Genomic DNA, 19,998 nt, shown 5'->3' with positions numbered 1-19,998 from the left:
GGTGCAGCAGAGCTGCGGGAGATCCTGCCCCAGCGTGGTGACAGGGCCGTCTCTAGAAGCTGACCAGCAAAGCATCCTGGTCCCACCTCTGCCGGCCGCCCGGACGCCCAGAGCCCACGGTCGCTGCACTCACCGCATGGCCCCGCAGCCCCCCCACCCAGGGGCCACCACTGTCCTGGACCCCTGTCCATTTCTCACCGTGTCCAGCACATCACCCAGTCTCCAGGAGTCCACCAGCCTCAGGTCCCTCTTCCCCTGCCTCACGGCCACTTGTCCAGCCATCTCCCAACTGCCAGGGACCATCTTCCCAAACAGCCCCTCAGCTCCCGCGCTGGTGAGCCCCACTGCAAGCTGTGAGGGTCCCCCAGCAACCTGCCCTCACCACAAGACAATGTCCCACTACGATGGACGGAGCCCGGGGTCCTCACGACCACCTGAGTCATGACTCAGTCCCTGATGACAGACTGGCCCTCTCGAGACACCAGCCCTCGGCCGCCCCTCACTGCCTGCCACCCTCACACAGGCTTGCACACACACGTGCACGCACACGCACACCCCTAGGCTCCGGCGAGACCAAACATGCTTTGCTCTCGGGTGGGGACTGAGTCTGCACTTGGATGCTCAGCCGGCACCCTCCCTGCTCAGCACGCTGACCCCACGGACCGCTGCCCTCACCTGTCTACCTGGAAAGGTAACGCAGCCACACGGAAGAGGACTCGAGGAACTCCCAGCAGATAAATAAAAATGGAAAAATCTGGCGATTATCACTAAACCCAGGAAGCATAAACAAAATCAAGCCTAAATAACTGTAGTCTACATGAAATAAACGTATTACATTTCTTGAAATTATATACATACATACACAATGTAAAAATAACTAACTGACAGTAGTAGACTAAAGCCACCACCAAAAGAGGAATCACCGTGGCGACTGGGGACAGAATGAAGGAAGAGAAGGAAGCGAACAGGATCATTTCTTCATCTTCCCCAAAGAGGAAGTTATATTGTTACAGAAGCTGATGAATTGAGAAACACAGCTTAAGCAAAAGTTATAAATATAACCACCAGTAGAACTGAAAACAATACATTTTCTACATACCCTGATTTCAAGAATTAAAGAAACGCTTCATAGACCAATAAACAGAAAATAAAGAGGAAAAGGGAGAAAACATGAAACAAAATAAGAGTTTGGTTTTTTTAAAAAACTAGGAAAGAAAACAAAATAAATCTATTTTACCAAAAATACAAATAGAATAAAGTTTATTACAAATGACTCCACGATGGGGTAAAAAATTAAATCCAACTATGTGTTTTCTATAAAAGACACCTAAAATTAAAGAACTCAATAACTTGGACGTGCAGACAAAATATACCAGAAAAATGTAAATAAAAGCAATAGTGAAAAGAAAAACATTATTAAAAGTTTAATTCAAGGTTAAAAAGGCACTAAATTGCACAAAACTCATAGAATAATCCCTAAGGGTAAGAAAAAAAATAAATCACAAAGAAGATCATTGTTCTAAACCTTTAAGTCAAATAACACTGAATAAAACACGTAAAGCAAACACCCCAGTAAATACATGGAAAGATCAGCAGAGAGAAAATGCATCTGGGAAAAGTGAGCCCCTCCCGTAAACCTGGCAGATTAAAAAGGCAAAAATAAGAGTAGAAGACGTGAATCAAAAAGGGAGATTTATCTAACACGTAAGCATCAAACCCCGTACCTGCCACCTGGCTAAAGTGACAACGGAACATAAAGCCATGTCACGCTGACCGCAGAGACGGCCTCCAACAGCCCCCAAAATCAGAGACGGCTCAGGTCTCAGGTGCTCAACCAGACAGCGCTGGAAATGCGCAGAGAAAAACACGAGCAACAGAAGTTCAGCCATTTGTAAAGTTTTAAACGCTCCATGGCAACCCCCGCGAGGGAGTCGAGTGCAGCTGCACAGCCTCCCCCAAAACTGCTCCCTGTCAGGACGTGTGGCGCGCAGGCAACACGAAAGCACAACCAGCCACTGCACTTAAAGACAAAGAAAATAAATACATACATAAAACCCATAAACAAATGCATAAATAAAATCCAATTCAAAAAGTGGCAAAAAAAATAATTAAAAGCCTCAAATTTCCATTTTAAAAAGTTAACAAGTCAGTATAGAAGTAAAACTGACCAATAAAATCAATAACTGGTTGTTTGATAACCCAATGAGATAAATGATTACCTGACCTAATTTAAAAAAATAAAAGAGGGCAGGCGTTGGGGGAAATTAGATTTAATGATCACCAGAATAAGGAAAAGTGAAAGAATACAATCTTTTTCAAAACTCTAGGTTAACAGATTTGATAACACGGATGAAAGAAGTGACTGATTTTTAGTGAAATACAAATGTCCAAAATTCACTCGGGAATCGACAGAAAAAGTAACCAGACCAATAACAAGATATGACATCACAAGAACTGTCACACACGCCTCCTCCAGCCCCTCGAATGCCAAAAGATCAGGTACATTCCCTGCCCCCTGAGGAACAGCGCTGATCCAGGCTGTTTGACTGTTTCTGGAGCCAAGAAGAACTTACATGTGGTGTAAGATTAAAAAAACATTAAAAAAAAGGCAGTGGCACCACAAAGCACAAGGCTACCACCCTACCAGACAGAACGTCCTTATAGAGCAACGAATCCAGAAAACCGGAGTGGAAAAATTAACCAAGTAAAAGAATGGGGACTCATGAGAAAAAAAAAAACGACAGCGAACGCGAAGAATTGATCAAAATCACTTAAAACGTTTCAGATACAATGAGACATTTTTGCTATCGAGCTGCCGAGACTTAAGAGACACAACCTCGAGTGCCGACAAAGACGGCCAGCACGTGCGGTGACGGCCGCCGGGAGCGCACGGCAGCACGGCGGGGTCTGCGCTGGGAAATTCGGCAACGTCGCTGATGAAAACGCCCCCTCGTTCTAAAACTTCAACTTATCCTAAAGCAGCATTCCCACGAGAGCCCTGTGTCATGTGCCAGAGACGTTCCCTGCCCGGGGCGTCCAAACTGCTAGCCAGGCGGACACCCAGCGCCCAGGTGCTGGCCACTCCGACTGGCCGCTCAGCCAAAACCACCGTGACGGGTGGGAACCGGGCCACACCGGCACGGGGCATTTGGAAATCACCGAGGGCGCGTGGGAGCGACTGCTGTGCACACGCCCCTTTAGAGGAGTAAGTGGTGGCGTCATGACACGCGAGTTTTTAACGTTGTAAAGTCTGCACGTTTTTATCCTTTTAAGTTTACATACACGGAGAACCTCACCGCAGTCACGGAAAGCCAATGCGTGTAAACGCCCGATACGCCGACCGGCACAGGAAGGCCCCGCAGAGTGGCGAGCATAAAACGCGGCTGCTCTGAGCGGTGAGTCTCGAAACGCAGCCTCCTCCGCAGATCGCTCCATCCTGACAGCAAAGATAAAGGCTTTGTAGTCCGTGCACTACGCGTTCCGTGTAATTCCTGGAAAGAAGTCGTTCAGTTTGGGCCAGGAGAACACAGCCCTGGGTATCCGGCCATCACTAATCGCTCGGACAACCACTGGCTGACGATGACGTGGCGTTCTCGGCGTGCTTCTGGTTCGCTCTGTCTCCTGGCTTCCCCGCGCACACCCACGCCCCTTCACGGTGCCGACGCTCAGTGCTGTGTCTTCAGACCACTCTGCGAACTTCCACGCAACTTACTGTTCACTTTTTTTTAATTATGGTGACATGGGTAACGAAATCCAGTAAGTTTCAGACGTACGAGGTAACCGTAAGGCACACGCATACACGCACTGTTCCCCGCGCATTCAGAGCTCTCTCTGTCACGATGCATTCGACCCCTTTTGAAAACCTCTGTACATGTCCTAAGAGCGAAGTACTCCTGTCCGTCTTCATCCCTCATGCAGGAGACAGAGAGTTAAGACTCCTGGTCCCAGCTGTCAGTGTGGAACTCCGGTTCGGTAACCGAAGCGTGTGGCTTCATCCGATCGCCTGGAACGATGGCCCTAGGACAGAAGCACTGCCTGCGAAGGGGATTCTACAGAAGGAACCTCGCTGACGTCATGCCGCGGGGACGGGAACCCTGTCCTCAGCCACTACAGTCCCCCTCGTCTGGACACGGGACACAGCCCGTCCTCTGCGCTCCAACTTCAGATATCTTAAAGGGAATTCAACCGAGTGACTTTCAAATGAAGACAACAGAGTTCTGCCTCGGGTGACTGAACATGAGCCTGTGATTCTGTGTCTCCACTGACCTCCAGAACCACGGCGTGTCTAGGAAAGGGCTGTTTTCACGGGACTCCTGTAATTTACTGTGATCCTGAAGTGCCATCTGACCAGCAGACCCTAAGGCAACTGAACAGCTGTAAGTTTCATGTGACCAGGTAGAAAGTACCTAAGCTCTTGAACCCCCCAGAGGTATTGTCGGAGCTTAAACCATTGTCGGAGCCTCTTATGAAGTCCAACTCGATGAGACGCATGTGGGTTGGCAACACTCTCTGAAGAATTCCAGTCTACATTCTGGCAAACGGTGACCCTTAAACCAAAGGTTCCCATTTCCCCTTTAAGCAGAGACACCCCTTCGCTGAGCCACCGAAACAGAAAAAGGCAGATAGCACTTTTTATCACAGCTGAACAATGTAGACTTGGACTTTGTTACTGCACCTGAATGCTGGCTGGTCTTATTAAAAAATAAAAATCTGAAAAGTTTCCTGATACTGCGTTTCCACAAGCGAGATCATAAACAGCGTTCTAGTCTGTCTCGACACCATCTCGTATCAAAAGCAGCATTTCGGTGACTGATAGGGCAAGAAGTGGAACTTGACCCTCAATCAGAACCATAAACTTGGTGACCCGAACGTCTGGATTTACAGGCAGGAAGAACAGTGCTGTCGCAAAGAACAGGACCAGCCCCAGAGCAAGGAAGCAATGTAACCATGTCTGACCTTGAACGTGGGACGGAACTGGGCCACCAAACAGAACAGCGTCCCGAGATGCGTGTGGAGGAAGCAAGCTCGGTGCTGTCTCTTAAAACCAAGGGCAGGGCCCTGCGCCTGCGGTGGGCCCGTGAGCAGCGCACCTGTGCGTGATTCTCCCACAGCTGTGTTCTCACGAACCCGCCCTCGTCCCTCCCACCTGGCTTCGCCCGCCCCAAACCGTGCCCAGCACTCACGACCTGGCCCTCTGCAAAGCCCAGCGCCAGGACACCCTCCCATCCCCGCGTGGGTGACGCCTGGTAGCCCAGGGAAAACACACGAGTCCCGCTCAAAAGATACCACTGACGTCGAGAATCCCTCACACCACGTTCAGCTCTCATCTCCTTGGAAACACCCTCGAATGAGATCCGTTTGCTTGGACAGAGTTACCTACCTGTCCTCCTCCTGAGAACCGGTTTCCTGAACCGTTATCGTAACCCACCGCGGGGAGGAAACCTTCGCTTTTGTTATGATTAACGGTATCATATTTAAACAACCGACTTAAAAGGGACTGATGAAACCCACTTGCTCCAGATCCCTCCTGGGGGGGACGGGCTTGCCTTCCACGGGGCGCCCTAAGCGCAAGCCCAGCTGCTTCGCCCTTGGGCCCTAATCCAGCCGATTCAAATCTCCAGGACCTGGGGTGGGGGGAGAAGGTAGCAAGTTCGCCCAGGAAGAATGCGGGGGGTTGGGGGGGCTTGCACCACCACCGTCACGGCAAGGGCTCGGGTGCTCTGCCGACACGGGCCACCTCCACCATCTGCCGGGCAGCAGACCAGCTCCGCCCGGGCCCCAGGGGCCTCCACGCCCGGGCCGCGGACAGCACCCGCTTACGCAGATGTGCTCCATACTGTGAGGTTAACCAAACCGAAACGTGGCGAACGATAAAATGATAAAACGGGTTTACGACTGAATACGCCTCAGAGGCACCATCTACGAATTCAATTAGACCACAGTTCTCATCTCTTCTGAACGGGGGACTTCTCTAACGTGCAGAAAGGAGACACAAGCCCATCCCTTCTTTAACGTGCAGAAAGGAGACACAAGCCCGTCCCTTCGTCGTTTACCCGGAGGAGAAAAGCACCAGAGGACCAGACGGAGCAAACTCCAGCCAGGACAAGCTGCCTTCCGCTTCCTGAACCCCAGGCGGTGGCGCCTCCACCCGCAGCCTCGCCCGCTCCGTGCCTAGGCGGCCGCAAGACCCCGTCCCCTTCTGCCACCGCCCACCGCTGCACGCACCGCACGCCGTCCGTCACCGGCCCTGGACGGCCGGGCCTCGCCCCGTTTCACAGAAGGAGCGAGGACACAGGGACTCGGGAACTGGCCCAGAGTCGCCGCCCGGGCGGCGGGCTTCCACGGCAGAGCCCGCGTGTCATCGCCGGCAGCCCCCTCCTACACGACGGCACGGCCAGAGCGGAGGCGACTGCCGCCGGCCGTGGCATCAGAGGCGGGGGTCCGGACGCGGGGAGCACGGGGCACCCCGACCGATGGCTCTGGTCCAAGAGCCTGCGTGGCTGGCCTACCGGGCCTCACGGAGGGACAGACTCCAGCCCGCGCCCGACAGATACTCTGCTGGCTCGGGCACAGCCCCCGGGATGGTGAAAAAGAACCTTCGTCCCTGAACTGCTGGATTCGACCGCAGTCGTGCCACGGCGACACGTCCCCCTCCGTGTCCTCATCCAACGACAGCCGGCCTTGCCGAGTGGCGGCTCCGACTCAACCCCAGTGCCTGGCCACACCTGATGGCGGTGGCACCCCAGGCGGGCATGGCGTCTGTCCCCACACTACGCCGTCCTCGACGGGGCCAGACGGGGCCGGGCCGAACGGGGACGCGCAAATCCACGCCGGACCGCACGGGCGTGGCGCGGGAAACGAGCGCACAGCCCAGCGGCATCGCCACGTCACACGCTCAGCGACCGCGGGGTGCTGGGTTAGATGAGGCACGTCCGACGCTGTTTCGCCCGTGCACTCGGCCTGTCCTCACGTGGTTCCCAGAAGATCTAACACGACGACACCCCGCAGGCTCGGGCGGCACCGGCCCCGCGTGCCCTCTGCCCCACGGCGGGTGGACACCGCCCATGCCCGTGTCCCTGCGGCTTGGGAGCCGAGAATGGTTTTTATGTCCTCAAGGGGCTGGAAAAGTCAAAATAACATTTTGTGACACGTGACGCTACGCGGCATTCAGGTCTCAGACTCCGCAGGGCAAGCGCGTTTACTCGCCACGTGCTGTCCCTGGGCTTCGGGGCCACGAGGCGCAGCGGGGGCGTCGCCATGGAGACGGGACGGCCCGCGAGGCCCGACACACTCAACACCGGCCGGAGAGAACCTGTGCGCCCTGCGGTGCTGGCAGCGCAGACCCCGGCTCCGCCTCGGGAGGCTGCGGTCAGCCCGGGCTCCCAGGCTCCCGGGGACCTGGTCACAGCCGACCTGGAGCACGGACGGTGGCAGGGCTGGCGGGCCTGGCAGGCCGGAAGCCGCCCCGCCCCCAACCCTCAGCCCGCCCCCCGCGTCCGCTTTCTCCATGGAGCGCTCGAAACCTGTGCTCATCTTCGGAGCAGACACGGCCGTGCACTGCCCGGGTCCCAGCTCGGGGGACCCTCCGCACCAGCTCCCGGCCTCTCCCGGGTGACGCACGTGCAGCCCCAGGCGCCGGGGAAGGACGACCCTGGTCTCCACAATCCGATACGACCCCGATGACTCAGACCGAGACTCACACTCTGCCCAGCTGAACAAACGTGAGGACCCCAAGGACGGTCCACGCCGCCCCCAGCTACGGATCCGTGGCCGGCCCACTGACCCGCGCGGGTCACAGTGTCCCCACGGGGACGGGGGCCAGCCTGACTCCCTGCCCAGGTGGTGTGACACACACAGACGAGACACACCGAGGACCATGGGCGGGCACCTGATGGGTGTCTGTGGAAAGGATGTGAGCCCCACGGGAGACGGACAAGCTACTCATGGGGCAGCTGCTTCAGACATTCACGTGTTTGACTCAGACCTACAAAAAGTCGTTAACAACAGAAATTAAACTTAATGTAACGGGGAACTGTAATGCTCAATAACTGGTCACGTTGCCACAGGGAATCAAACACCACGTCGAGTTTCGCTCTGACGCCCTTGGCTCTGCATCACAGTGGCCGCCCCCCAAAGCCAGGGTGGCCTCGGCCTTAAGGGCCCGTCAGGGACACACTCTACGGGAAGATGCGCAGCCTGTGTAAAAGCAGCCACTACAAAAACCAACACAGACGCTGCCCTACGGTTACGTGCTAAGGAGGCTTTTCCTTCAAGAGAGAACTGGTGAGTTTCACCCTCATCGTCAATCGACGTGTAAATGGCCACGTTTTGCCCTGTTTTCGTTGCCACTAAGCTCAGGTTATAAATTTTGGGTCAAGTACACCCACTGTGGGAACATTATAATCTGGACACATAACATCTACTCTGCCGTTGTGACCTATTATCTCGTTTTCTTGATTTTTGTTTTGCTGTATAGGTAACGTGTAACCTCAAGAGCACGTCTCACCCTTCATGGAATGAGAGGGGTGTACAGAGACGATCTGTCACCACCCCATGCAGATGATGAGGTCCCAGTGACCGGGAACCTGCACAAGCCCTCCAGGGCTTCCAGGATGCTGGCCACACAGACTCACGCCAACGACGTCCATCTCAGAAGACGTCATTTGACGTTGGTCGTAACAGATTTCGAGAAGTTCCTAGAAAGGTAGCAAACTACCTACCTAGGATATAGTTTCAGGTGAATCATGAAAAAGTACACAGCACCATCTCCTTCAGAAAAGGGAAAACAAATTCTAAATTTGGGTCTCGACTGAGTTTCCCTCTGCAGAGAAAACCTAGAATGTCGGCTGTGCGCTCACAGGGGAACAGGAAAGGAGGCGGGATTTCTAAGCGGCTCGCACACGACGCAGACACACTCACTGCGCCTGGCCCGGCGCACCGCGCCCCGAGGGGCCGGGCCGAGGGGCCGGAGGCCGCGCCGCGTGCGGGCATGTCCGCCAGAGTCCGCACCGCACCACGAGCAGACGAGAGGCCACCAGCCCGTCCAGGGGTGGCTCCGTGTGGCCACGCGTCTGCACTGCCACGGGAGGAAGAACGGAACCGCGTGTCCTGCGTGTCCAGCACGCTCCTCTCCCCGACTCCCCCGGCCCCCTGCCGTCGCGTCCACTGCGCCAAGGACGTGGCCAGCACCTCGGGTTGGCGGCTCGCTCTCAAGCCCGGCCCCTCTGGGCCTCGGTGGGCACGGGCTCCGTCACCCTGAGAAGCGACCCCTGCAGGCGCCACGCTCGCCCCGAGCTCTGGTCTCCCGGCTGCTGTGACCGCTCGGGATGCCCGCGAGGAGCTGGGCCCGTCCCAACCATCCTGTCCTCCCTGACCTCTTCCCCTGACCCATTTCGGTAGCTTTTTTCTGCCAAGACTGTCCCATGCTGGTCATTTACTCTCACAAAAAGTGATCTCGCGGAAGTGGTACCGCTGGGTCCCCAAGCGTCCCGGCCCCGTGCCGAGCGGGGAGGCAGCTGTGAGGTCTCGGAGTCTGGGTGGCCTGGGCTCCCCGGTTCCTCGTCTGAGCCCTGCCACCCTGCAGGAGCCTGAGTGGGACAGCCCCGGCCCTCACCCTGATGTGCTGTCCCCAATGACAGGTGCAAAACCGTAGCCCACGCCTCGTCGTCTCTCCAGAGCCCAAGCATCGGAGAGTGATACGGACGTGGGGACACACACTGTCCCCCTGCCGACGGCACCAGGCCGTCGCCCGGGCCACACGCTCGCCAGGGAAGCGGACTGCTCCCCGCCCGGCTCTGTGCGTCCCACCTGCGCTCTGGGGGGAAGGCGGACCCGGGACCAGGACACCGGCCGGAAGCCCCACCCTTCACTCGCACTTTGCCCGCCACCGAGTCCTTCTGCGTTTCGGTACCTCTGGAACATCACGACCACCCGAAACCACCTCTCAGTCTGCTGCCCATCATGACGTCGTAACATTAAGCCTCAACCATGCAAAACAAGTCCAAATAAAAATTACGAGTTCACCAAAAAAGGTAAATAACATTCAACGTGTCTTTCCTCCTCGCCGACGTAAAACCCACACTGGGGCACAAGCAGCCCGCGGCGCCGCCCGCCCTGTCCACATGCTGCTGACCCACACCCGCCTGCACGTAAAGTCCCAAATTCTAACCCCAGTAAATGCCGTTCATAACCAATTTCTACACATACTAAAATGTGTAGTTATTAGGAAAATTAACCTTCCCTTCTAAAGTTCAAATTGTAAGCAGGCCATAATCTTTCAGCAACCTAGAAAATAACTGATAAACCCATCTTCCCGTAAAACCATTAACAGATTCTGCTTTTCTGTCACCAGGGCAATTTATGGAGGCCAATTTTAATCCCACTGCTAACCCACTAACCCCGGGACTCTCTAGAATCGTCCCCAAGTTTACGTTGCTATGGCGAGTACTTTTATGTTCGCAATTCACTTACTGATAGTCATATTTTTTAAGTTGGCTTTAAGAATGAGATCATCTTCCTTGCTTTTCATTTTGAAAAGTAAAAAGCCATTTTTGAAACAAGGAGCCAGTTGAGTGCCTGGGCTGTGCTGTACTCATCACAATCACAGCTATTTAAATGACCCTTGGTGTTACTCAGAGGGACAAATTATCACCACCACGCTAACGGTCACACTAAAGACGTGCAAAGCTTCGGTGTGATGAATCAGAATCTGGTGGGAATATGACCATCAGTGTGAACGATGCTATTTTTTCAAACTGGAGTAAAAGTGTTCTCTCCGTGTCACTGATAACGTCAGCACGCATCATGCATCACCGAAAGCAGCGTCCATTCACACTGCGGAAATTCTCTGAGCGACGGTCAGGCCCATCTTTCTGTGTGGGCCGCACACATGAATGAGTATAAACGTGTTTACATCCTTCCCTAAAACAGGCCAGACGACGTGATTAAAGCTGAACGAGACGGAGTCAACCAGGGAGACTCGGTGGCCTGGGTGACAACACCGCAGCCTCGCAGGACGGTAGAAATGGAGGCAGAACCTTCTGTGATGCTCTGTATCGATGCATTCCTGAGACGAGGCTGAAGAAGCCTTGTCTCAGGAATTAAACACGAGTCCATCCAAAAATGCAAACACGTCCAATACCGTGCAAACAGCAAAGCCTTGAGTGAAAACACCGCAGATCTGCGCCTAGATAATTCCAGACAGCACCACAAAAGTTTCATTAAACTACGAAATAGGATCTGTTCACTGATGAATCCATCCATTAGTGGGGGGAAAAAAAACACACTTTTTTTTTTTAGCTCTGGGTTAAAAACCAGTGGAACGATCAGTTAAGTAAGCAGTGAAGGCTCCTTTCCACCCGCCCACGCATCGGCCTATCTGCGACCGGCAGAAACGTTAGCGGCTCGTGTCAGGCTCTGCGCTACAACGCCACCGGTCAGCATTTAATGTCCAACTACGTCCCACGAAAATTCATTCAGGAACAAGAAAAGGGACACTCGCCCGCTACCCTCGAATATCGACGGAACGAGCCGCTGAGGCCAGGAGCGGCCTCCCCAAACGGCTCGCTGTGCATCCTTCCCTGTGCTGGGTTTCAAAGAACACTCTCGAAAGCTTAAATAAATCAAGGCCTAGCACAGCCCCGAGCCGGCTAGAGCATCTAGGTTAAACAGTGCCATATGGCAAGGACGGACACATGTTGCCCTTTCAGAAACAAAGGGGAAAATTCCTCAACAAACACCCTTTATTTTCACATGGAGTTGAAGACAGGGATGTTCCGGTGTTACTAAATATTGCTAAGTATATATGTGTGTGTGTGTCTGTAAATATACATACATACGTTCTTAATTCCTAGACATTAAGAAAGACTAGTTTTAACAGAGAACCCCAATTTTTTGAGTCTCTCTTTCACAGTGTCCTGAAAGCTAACACCACACACGTCAGCCTATGCTCTCCAACCCAGCAAGAAAATAACAGGACAGCTGGATCCGAGGGCTGAGTGACATCAGCGAATCCCTAGGGTGCAAGAAACGGTGAGAGACACGTCTACCTGCTTCTGAAGGAACAGAACACCAGAGTAACTCTGTCTTGAAAATAAAATATATTGACATCCCATTCTAATTTCAACACTCCGTCGAGGACCTGTCTGACGTCCCAATCGTACATCCTACCCAGCTCTTAAAGCGAATCTGAGAACAGAAGCACTTGATTAAATTCCTCTGAGCAAAAAGAAACACACACACACACACACACACACACACACACACACCACAGCAGAGAAAGAAAATCTACCAGAATGAACACGTTACTTGAAGTAAGCAGCAAAATGTATCTAAACCTGATATAGTTGCTTTTTAAACAATTTACTTTTCCCATTTTCCTGTGTGATGTTTTACTACTTTAAAATATATTTACGTTTGTGTTCTAAAAATAGTCACATGTCTAATTACTCCTGCTTTGTAATTTTCAGTCCCATTTGAAGTGAAGCCTAAACGCCAGATCTTTTTTGGAAAACTACTTTTAAGGACTGTTGAGAGCCACAAAATTACACTTCTTTACAATGCGAATGTATGTCGCTGGAAAACATTTCATTCTCGACATAAATATGACAGCCAACGCTAGATTTGCAAAGAAAAGCTTCAGCTGCTCAAATCACGTCAGCCAGATTCAAGGGACAAAGAGTACACAAACGGACAGTTACAACTGCTAATTTCTCCCGGTCTGGCTCAAATATACTTGACAGACCTTAGCAGACTGCGCGAATCTCACATGCAAGCCACGCTTTCATAGCTCCCGTACGTGTTCCCTTCCCACACTAAGTCACATCCCTAAAATAGTCCTCTGTTTAAAAAAAATTTTAAATAAAGATACTTTTTAAAGAACTGTACGGGACATTCTCCACTCAATGTGAAAGTTTTTTATCTTTGCCATGAGGTCCACTTAATAAATTCCTCATAAACAAATATTTGATGCGATGCCTTTCTTAAAATGGGTTTGTGACAATTTGCCAATATTCCTGAGAACTGTTAAGATATTCATAGCTAGCTGGAGTCCGCTGATAAAGAGGACTCCCCAAAAATCACTCCCCACCTCTGGTGAGAGAATGGGGGAAAGGTGACTTCAGCTTACTCGGGGCAGAGGTCACCCCTCCATCAAGCAGAAGTTTCCCAAACGCAGTGTTTCCTGGGACCAGGGAGGACTGACACCAAGGCAGGATTCTGGAAAACACTGTCACTGTTGTGGCCCCAAAACACAAACCCTTAGCAGGCTGCGGCTGGAGGTGACAGCTCCGGAGGGAGGACAGGTGGAGAGGGGACCACAGTCCCAGGAGTCAGCCCACGCGTCCAGTTAGCGCCAAGCCCCACCCAGGACAGGAGTCCCTAACTGCTGTTCCCCAAAACCCACGGCCACAGGCACACAGCGGCAGCCCCCATGCACGCCTGCCTCCCAGGTGCTCCGGCCCGCCACTTAAATGCACGACACGCACGGAGATGCCCTCCAAACGCCGCCTGGTCAGGCTTCGGAACCCGTGCACATCCCGACACTTGGAAAACGCAAACCCACCCGAGGTGCAGTTTCTAGCCACAGAGGGAGGGTCTGGGAGCCAAACGCTGTAACGTAGTTAGTTCTTCATGTTTACACATTAATAATGCTGGAAGTGAAGGTCAAAGGTGCCATGTGGCGAGCCAGCTGAGGCCACGCCATGTGCTGGGTGCCAGTGTGGCAGAGGAACAGGGAGGGCCACACTGAGGGGCCAGGGCGGCTCCTCCGTGCAGTCCAGGGCCCATGGGTGCTCTCTGGACTATGAGAAGATGAGAGTTCACCACACTCGCCCCACAGCCTCCAGAACTTTCGAGGGGGAGGGATCAGGGCAGCCAGGAGATGCCTTTTGGGAAGAACTAATTGATCGTGTCACAACGGCTCTGTCCAAGTACTAAAATGTATAAACATTTACAGCATGCGAGACGTCTGCTTTAGAAGAAGGAATGTTACGTCTACGTTCAAATATTTATGATGCAGATACCTAATCAAATAAATTTTAACTTTTTTCTGCTTTCTTCCATTAGTTCGATGACTTCTACTTAATCCTATGGAGGAGGTGTCTCCAGCTAACATGTCTATCAAATAGCCAGTTATTTGTTTCCTTCACGTGTAACAGAGACACTTTATTCTGCTAGAAAACTAGTTACATTATAAGCAAAGTGTCATTTTAATTACGTAATCAACACATGCACTTTTCACCAGTGTTGAAAATGGAATGAAATTCAAAATAATGTAACACCCTGAACATTTAAAGTGAGCACACTGTAACGGCAGAGCACACGCGTCCGGACAAGCTCCTTCCTGCTGAACTAATCGGCTTATATTTCAGTTTCCTATTTCTAAAGCATTAAGGTATCATGCAGATGAAACTCTAAACACAACCTCCAGTCCGGCTCACAGCCACTCCCACGAAATTCTTTTTAAAAGATTCCTTCTGGTAAATTACGAATAAAAGAATATACATCCTGAAAAATGAATAAGTAAAAATCCACAACCACCCGGTAAACGGAGTACTGGTTTTTCAAGAACAATCCATGAGTAAACTCTACGTGAATTCCCAGGTCACGATATCGTTTTTCTCTACTTGGGGAGACCGCACGCCATCTTTTCCAGCTCGCCTCGTTTTGAAGTATGCGCGAAAGCAGCCTCCTTTTCCGGTTGCTAAACTCAATCTCAACGTCAGATGCTTCACCTGGGAGACTCCAGTATCTCCGAGTAGGACCAAATAAGGCAAATGCAGGTGAAGTTTAATTTATGGAAGTGGAGACACCGTGCTTTTTAGCACTGACCTGCTTCCGAAGACATCTCTCATTCCATTCACTCCACGTCGGATTCTGGGACAACATCCTGTCCACTTAGAACTGTGAGCCTTCAGACTGACTCATATCTAACCCAGTGAGGCGACTCTAAAGGTTGTTTACAAATAACAATGGAGTTAACGCCAGTTACGTATTCTCAGGCCGTCCGGGTACAGTATCGGTGACACACCCCACAGCTACAGTTCTGCATCCAGTCCCTTTCATACTGGGCCTTTGGGAAAGATGACTCAGACAAACCAAAGCTTTCAGAAATTAAAGCGAGCCAAACTCCTGGCTCTCCATTGTCGCACACGGTACCCACGGAACACACGGGCTGTTTGGTTTCATTTTAGACCGAAGTCCCCACTCCTCCCGGTTAGCGCCACTGCACATCCCCCGGGATTACGATTTGTTTAGAATGCTAATGGGATCTGAAAGTTTCAGTAAATTCAAACCCGGCAAGTTTAAGACGAAGCCCTGCTAATGAAGGAAGAAAACTACCCCACATGCTACGTTTGTATCTTAGCACCTCCAAATTCTAAGGCCATTACCCAAATACTTGAGCCTTGCTCAGAGCTCAGTCTCTCCCAGGGCCCATTCATGATGGCATGGCTGTCTCTTGTGAAACCAAAGATGTCCTCTGCGGTAACTCAACTCTCAGCCCCAGGCGCCCCCACCCCCACCCGACACACACACGCACACACACACACACACACACCAGCTCCCCTCAACTCACTCCAATTCTACCAAGAGGGGAAAAAAATCTGGATTCACGCGGAGGGGCATGTGGCATGTTTAATACTGGCCGTTCTCTGTAAATACAAATAACAGCTATTTCGACGCCACAATCAAAGAATGCAAGAAAAAATGAAGAACAAACAAATGATAAAATGGGCTTTTCACGCGGCCAGGCAAAGTAGCCTATCAAGCGGCATGCACGCCCCATTCCTCACGGCGGCACTTGGCATTCCTCAACCGAAATACTCCAATCATATTAATAGGGCGGCTCGAAAAATAATCTGGAGACTACTGGGGGCCGGGCCACCTCTGCCTCCACTCCGGTCAGTTCAACGGTATTTATTACGCAGCCACAGGGGGGAGGTACTCCAATTCTTAAATCATCTTTAATCAGGATGGGAGGCTTAACGGCAGGTTCACGGGGAAAATGCGCGTTTAAGACCACCGTCTAAAGTTCCTTTTGTGACCTGCATTTAGGTCGGCGCAGTGCGCGGCAAGGGTCCCGCAGCCCTGCCCTTTGTTACGCAGTGGACCCCGCCGGCAGGCCCGGCCCACGCCCACGGGCACCTCCGGGCTTCGGCGGCGGCCTTCTAGCCCCGGCAGGCTCCTCGCCTCCGAGACCGGATCCGGGCCCGCGGCAGGACACACGCCCACGCGCGGCAGCCCCTCGCCCAGCGCCGCCCACCCAAACCCGCGCGGAGCCCCCGGCCCGGGACCGAATCAGGTGTGAACACTTATGTAATCGTCCTGGGGGCCACGCCTCTCCCACCGCCCCACCTCCGCCAGAACAAAGTGAAGTTTAAAATAGAAACCAATTACCTGGCCTGGCCTGCGCCGCGCCTAGGCCCCCGGAGCGCGGTCCTCCGTTCCGCCTGATACACCTCTCAAAGCTGCGGTGACCCTGCCTCTCGGACAGACTCCCCACTGCCAGGCCCCTCCCTGGCTCCCTCGCCAGACCCCAGCTGGACACCTCCCTGCTCCCTGTGCTGGACTCCCCGGCCAGGCCTCCCCACTCCTCAGCGTTCTTACTCCCCCAGTCCCTCGCTCCCTCCCCTGTAGCTCACTCTCCTGTTGGTCCTGCCTGCCTGCAATGGATCTCGCTCTTAGCCAAGTTGGGCCGGGTCCCCGTCTTTCACTTCTTAAGGCCAGTGGGTGACGTCTGCTCCACATGACGGGAGGCGCTCTGCGGGGCCGCAGGCTGGGCTCCCTCCCCCACCACTCCGCCCCGCCCCGCCCACGGCCCGCCCCCAGGAAGCCCAGCAACAAGCGGCCACCGCCCCCGCCCCCGGGGCGGGCAGGTAAATCCCCCTGCCCCGGCCCCCACCTCCCCCGCACGGGGCGCCCCAGGCCCAGCGCCGCACCGCAGGGAGATACAGAAATAGGAATGATTTAATCCAGCGACACCTCCCCGCTGCGGCCCGTTCCTCAATCCCTGAGCTCGCCGGGAGGCGGTGGGGAGGCGGGATCGCGCCCAACTCCGGCTCGGGGGGCGGAAATTGCCCGAGTGGGAGGCGCGAGGCCGGACACCGCCTCGTAACCGAGTTAGGTTCTTGCGGGGGGTGGACCAAGGTCGCCTGGGGTTGCCCACGGGCCCTCGGGCGGACCTCAGTCCGGCCCGGCACGGCCGGCGTGGACAAACCGGGGCGTGAGGCGCTCCCTTGGGTCTCTCAGCAGGGGTCTCGGGGGCGGGAGGGGGCACACGCGGGTCCTTAACGCGCGCGCGGCAGCATCACCGTCTACCCTTGAGTGAGGCAGCACGGCAACTCCAGCAGGGACACAGATGCGGCATGGCCCGGTCTGGTCCACACGCTCCCACACACGCCACTGCCAGTACTCCCAGGGAGCTGGGACCCGAGCAAGCCAGGACGCACCGCGGGGCGGCCTGCGACGCGCGCGCCCGCGAATGCGACCACCGCGTGGAAGCGCGGCCCGCTCCGCACTGCTGCGTCGCTGGGCCGCGGAACTTCCACCGACCGTGAGCGGGTCGCATTCTAGAATCTGCCGTGGACTAAGTATCGACTTCCAGAGAGAAAACAATTTGAAGTTGGAGGGTACGTGCTGCCTTTCACTTTGCTGGAGTTCACGCCAGTTTCAACAAGCCTCGGTCCTGTGCGCGCTGCGCCGGGCGAGGGGGCTCCATCGGCCAGAGCCCAAGCGCTAGGGCGCTCCCGCGCGTGGGGGCGAGATGGGAGGAGCTGACTCCCCAGTCGCCGAGAAAGCAGCATAATCACATCGCTCCTCTCATTTCCCCCTTCTGCAGGTTTCGACTTGAATCCCGAAGCGCCCCTTATGCCCATTCTGCACAGAACACTCGGAGGAGGTAGGGTCTCTATTTGGGCTCCTGCGTGCCCAACTGGCTGCACAGACTCGGAAGAAAGCGTGTCCACGTCTACACACAGCTGTGTAATTCAGGAGCCTGAGGATGCGCGGGGCTGGTGGGACTTAAGTGTGCAGACACATGGGCGCATGCACGCGCGCGCGCACACACACTCACGCCCCAAAGTACCTCCGGGATGGAGAAAGCCGCTACGGATTGGCCAGTACAGCCGTCACTCTCAGTCGGGAGGCAGGGAAACTTTGCAAGGCTGTTTCCTTCTTTTTCGCCCCTCCCTACCGTTTCATTTAATGCTAAAACAACAGCAGAGCTCTAAAAGTTCGCCATCTGCGCGCAGAGCTCGCCCTCTCTAACGAGGGGGGCGTCAGACAATATCCATTTAAATGTATTTTGTGCCTCCACAATGGATGAAAAGGGAAATTAGCAATCCCGAGAGGAGGCGGAGAGGGGGCTCCGAGTAAGGAGAAGGGGGGCATCTGGGAGGGGTGAACGCAGGGTGAAGAGTTGTCCCCAACACCGAAAAGAGACTTCGACCTTTCATTGATCTCGAAACTAGAAAATGTTTTTCACAGGTCAGATCATAACAAACGCCGGTCCTAATCTATGAACTGATTTTATTCTTTAAGCATGCGCCAGCAATGGTGTTTCCTTAAGAAAGAACTGACCTATTTTTGGCTGGAGATAAACGATCATGTTAACAGATGTTAACCTTGTAATCTGTTTTTCCGTAAGCACTTTACATACCCGGGTTTCAGACCTTAAAAATAACATCTTTTCCAAAAAGACCTGACGTCACAGTTCACTCCCTGAAAAATGACTCCCCCTCTCCCGTTTTCTTCCTCTGCAGTGATTTCAAAGACATTAAATCTTATTCACTTTATAAACGCTGATTTGTTCTGCCTCAACTCCCACAGGCTTTTATTTGCATTTCAAATTCCACAGGTTACACCGGGCGCCTTTTCAAAAAATGTAAACCAACAATGAAGCAGCAAATGGCTTTTTGTGCATCTGGCTTAACAAGGCACGAAATGAATATATTTTAAAGGGGGCTGAGCAAGTTGATCTTTGCACACCCGGAGACCAAGTAATTCTTTACCAATAAGCCCAGCGGAATGAGCGAGATACAGACACACGACCCAGGAGCTCCTGGTCTGGTCTGGTCAGCTGCAGGCGCTTGCTAACGCCGATTATAAATGGGGCCGACTTACAGACCCACGTTTTCGGGTAAAAGGCTGGGTCTCTCTGGTCCCTAAATGCAGGGTCCGCTGGCTTCCCAGTCCGCTAGGGCTGATTGTCACTGCACACCAACCTTCCTCCTCCCATAAACCGCTGCTTTAAATACCCAACTCGGATGGCTTTTAGCAAACTTATCCATACAAAGTTTCTTTAAAAACTTGAGGCGGTTTAATCTAAATAGCAATCGTAACTATTCGGAACGTTAGTTCTCCCTGGAAATGGCAGACGAGGGGCTTTTCCAACCCCCCCATCTCACCCCACCCCACCCACCCACCCCCCGCAACAAACACCCCACAGCATTCTATTCTTGTATATACCGGGTATATATCGTAGTCAATACCTCCCTACCCCACACCAGCCCCGCCCCCAGCCAGACTGGATGCCTCTCCAGAGTCCAGGCCACCCGAACCCCTCTCCCCACCTCTCAGGTCTTTGGGGGAGCCCTCGCCCCCCCTCCCGCCCTAAGTTCCTTGGCTCTCACTTCTTGAATGCTGGTCACTCGCCGCTCCCAGCTGATGAATGGTAGCCAGGAGGGGAGGACAAACGCTTGCCCCGCCCCCTCACGCTCAAACACGTCCCCGAGGCAGCAGCGCTCAGTGCCCACGGCATCGATCCCATCAGCCGAACCCTTAATAATTGAAGCGGCTCCTCGGGCCCACAGCCCCATCACCCACCTGCATTAGCCGGAGCGTTTTACTTTAAAGTAAGGCAATTTGCTCTTTGTCTCCTAATGGATGCAGAGCGCATCCGAGCTCCCCTCCTCCCGCGTCGCCTTTGACGAAGTGTACAAAGCCAGAGCCTCTTCCGCGCTCCCACCCCGGCCCCCACCCCGCCCCTCCACTGCGGTAAAA

At 53.6% G+C, this 19,998-nt stretch overlaps 1 protein-coding gene and 1 long non-coding RNA gene across 5 annotated transcripts in view; one reads left to right on the top strand and one right to left on the bottom strand.

Moving 5' to 3' along the window:
- ZNF516 (zinc finger protein 516) overlaps positions 1-19,998 on the bottom strand; it is a 91,086-nt gene that overhangs the window by 70,614 nt on the left and 474 nt on the right. The window contains exon 1 of one of the 4 annotated variants that reach the window (XM_039839486.1): positions 16,981-17,047. The exons of the other annotated variants lie outside the window; for them this stretch is intronic. The gene's annotated coding sequence lies outside the window, so the exon portion shown is untranslated. Of the gene's footprint in view, positions 1-16,980; positions 17,048-19,998 lie in introns of those variants that run through there. 4 annotated transcript variants of the gene reach the window in all.
- Positions 17,488-18,816, top strand: LOC120583977 (uncharacterized). The gene is made up of 2 exons (XR_005647905.1): positions 17,488-17,627; positions 17,837-18,816. It is a non-coding gene; the product is annotated as an uncharacterized LOC120583977 (long non-coding RNA).

This window comes from Pteropus medius, unplaced genomic scaffold (genome assembly GCF_902729225.1).
Source record: "Pteropus medius unplaced genomic scaffold, Ma_sr-lr_union100, whole genome shotgun sequence".
In the NCBI taxonomy this organism is placed as follows: domain Eukaryota; kingdom Metazoa; phylum Chordata; class Mammalia; order Chiroptera; family Pteropodidae; genus Pteropus; species Pteropus medius.
Note: the sequence above shows the minus strand (reverse complement) of the source record. Positions and strands in the feature narration are given on the sequence as shown.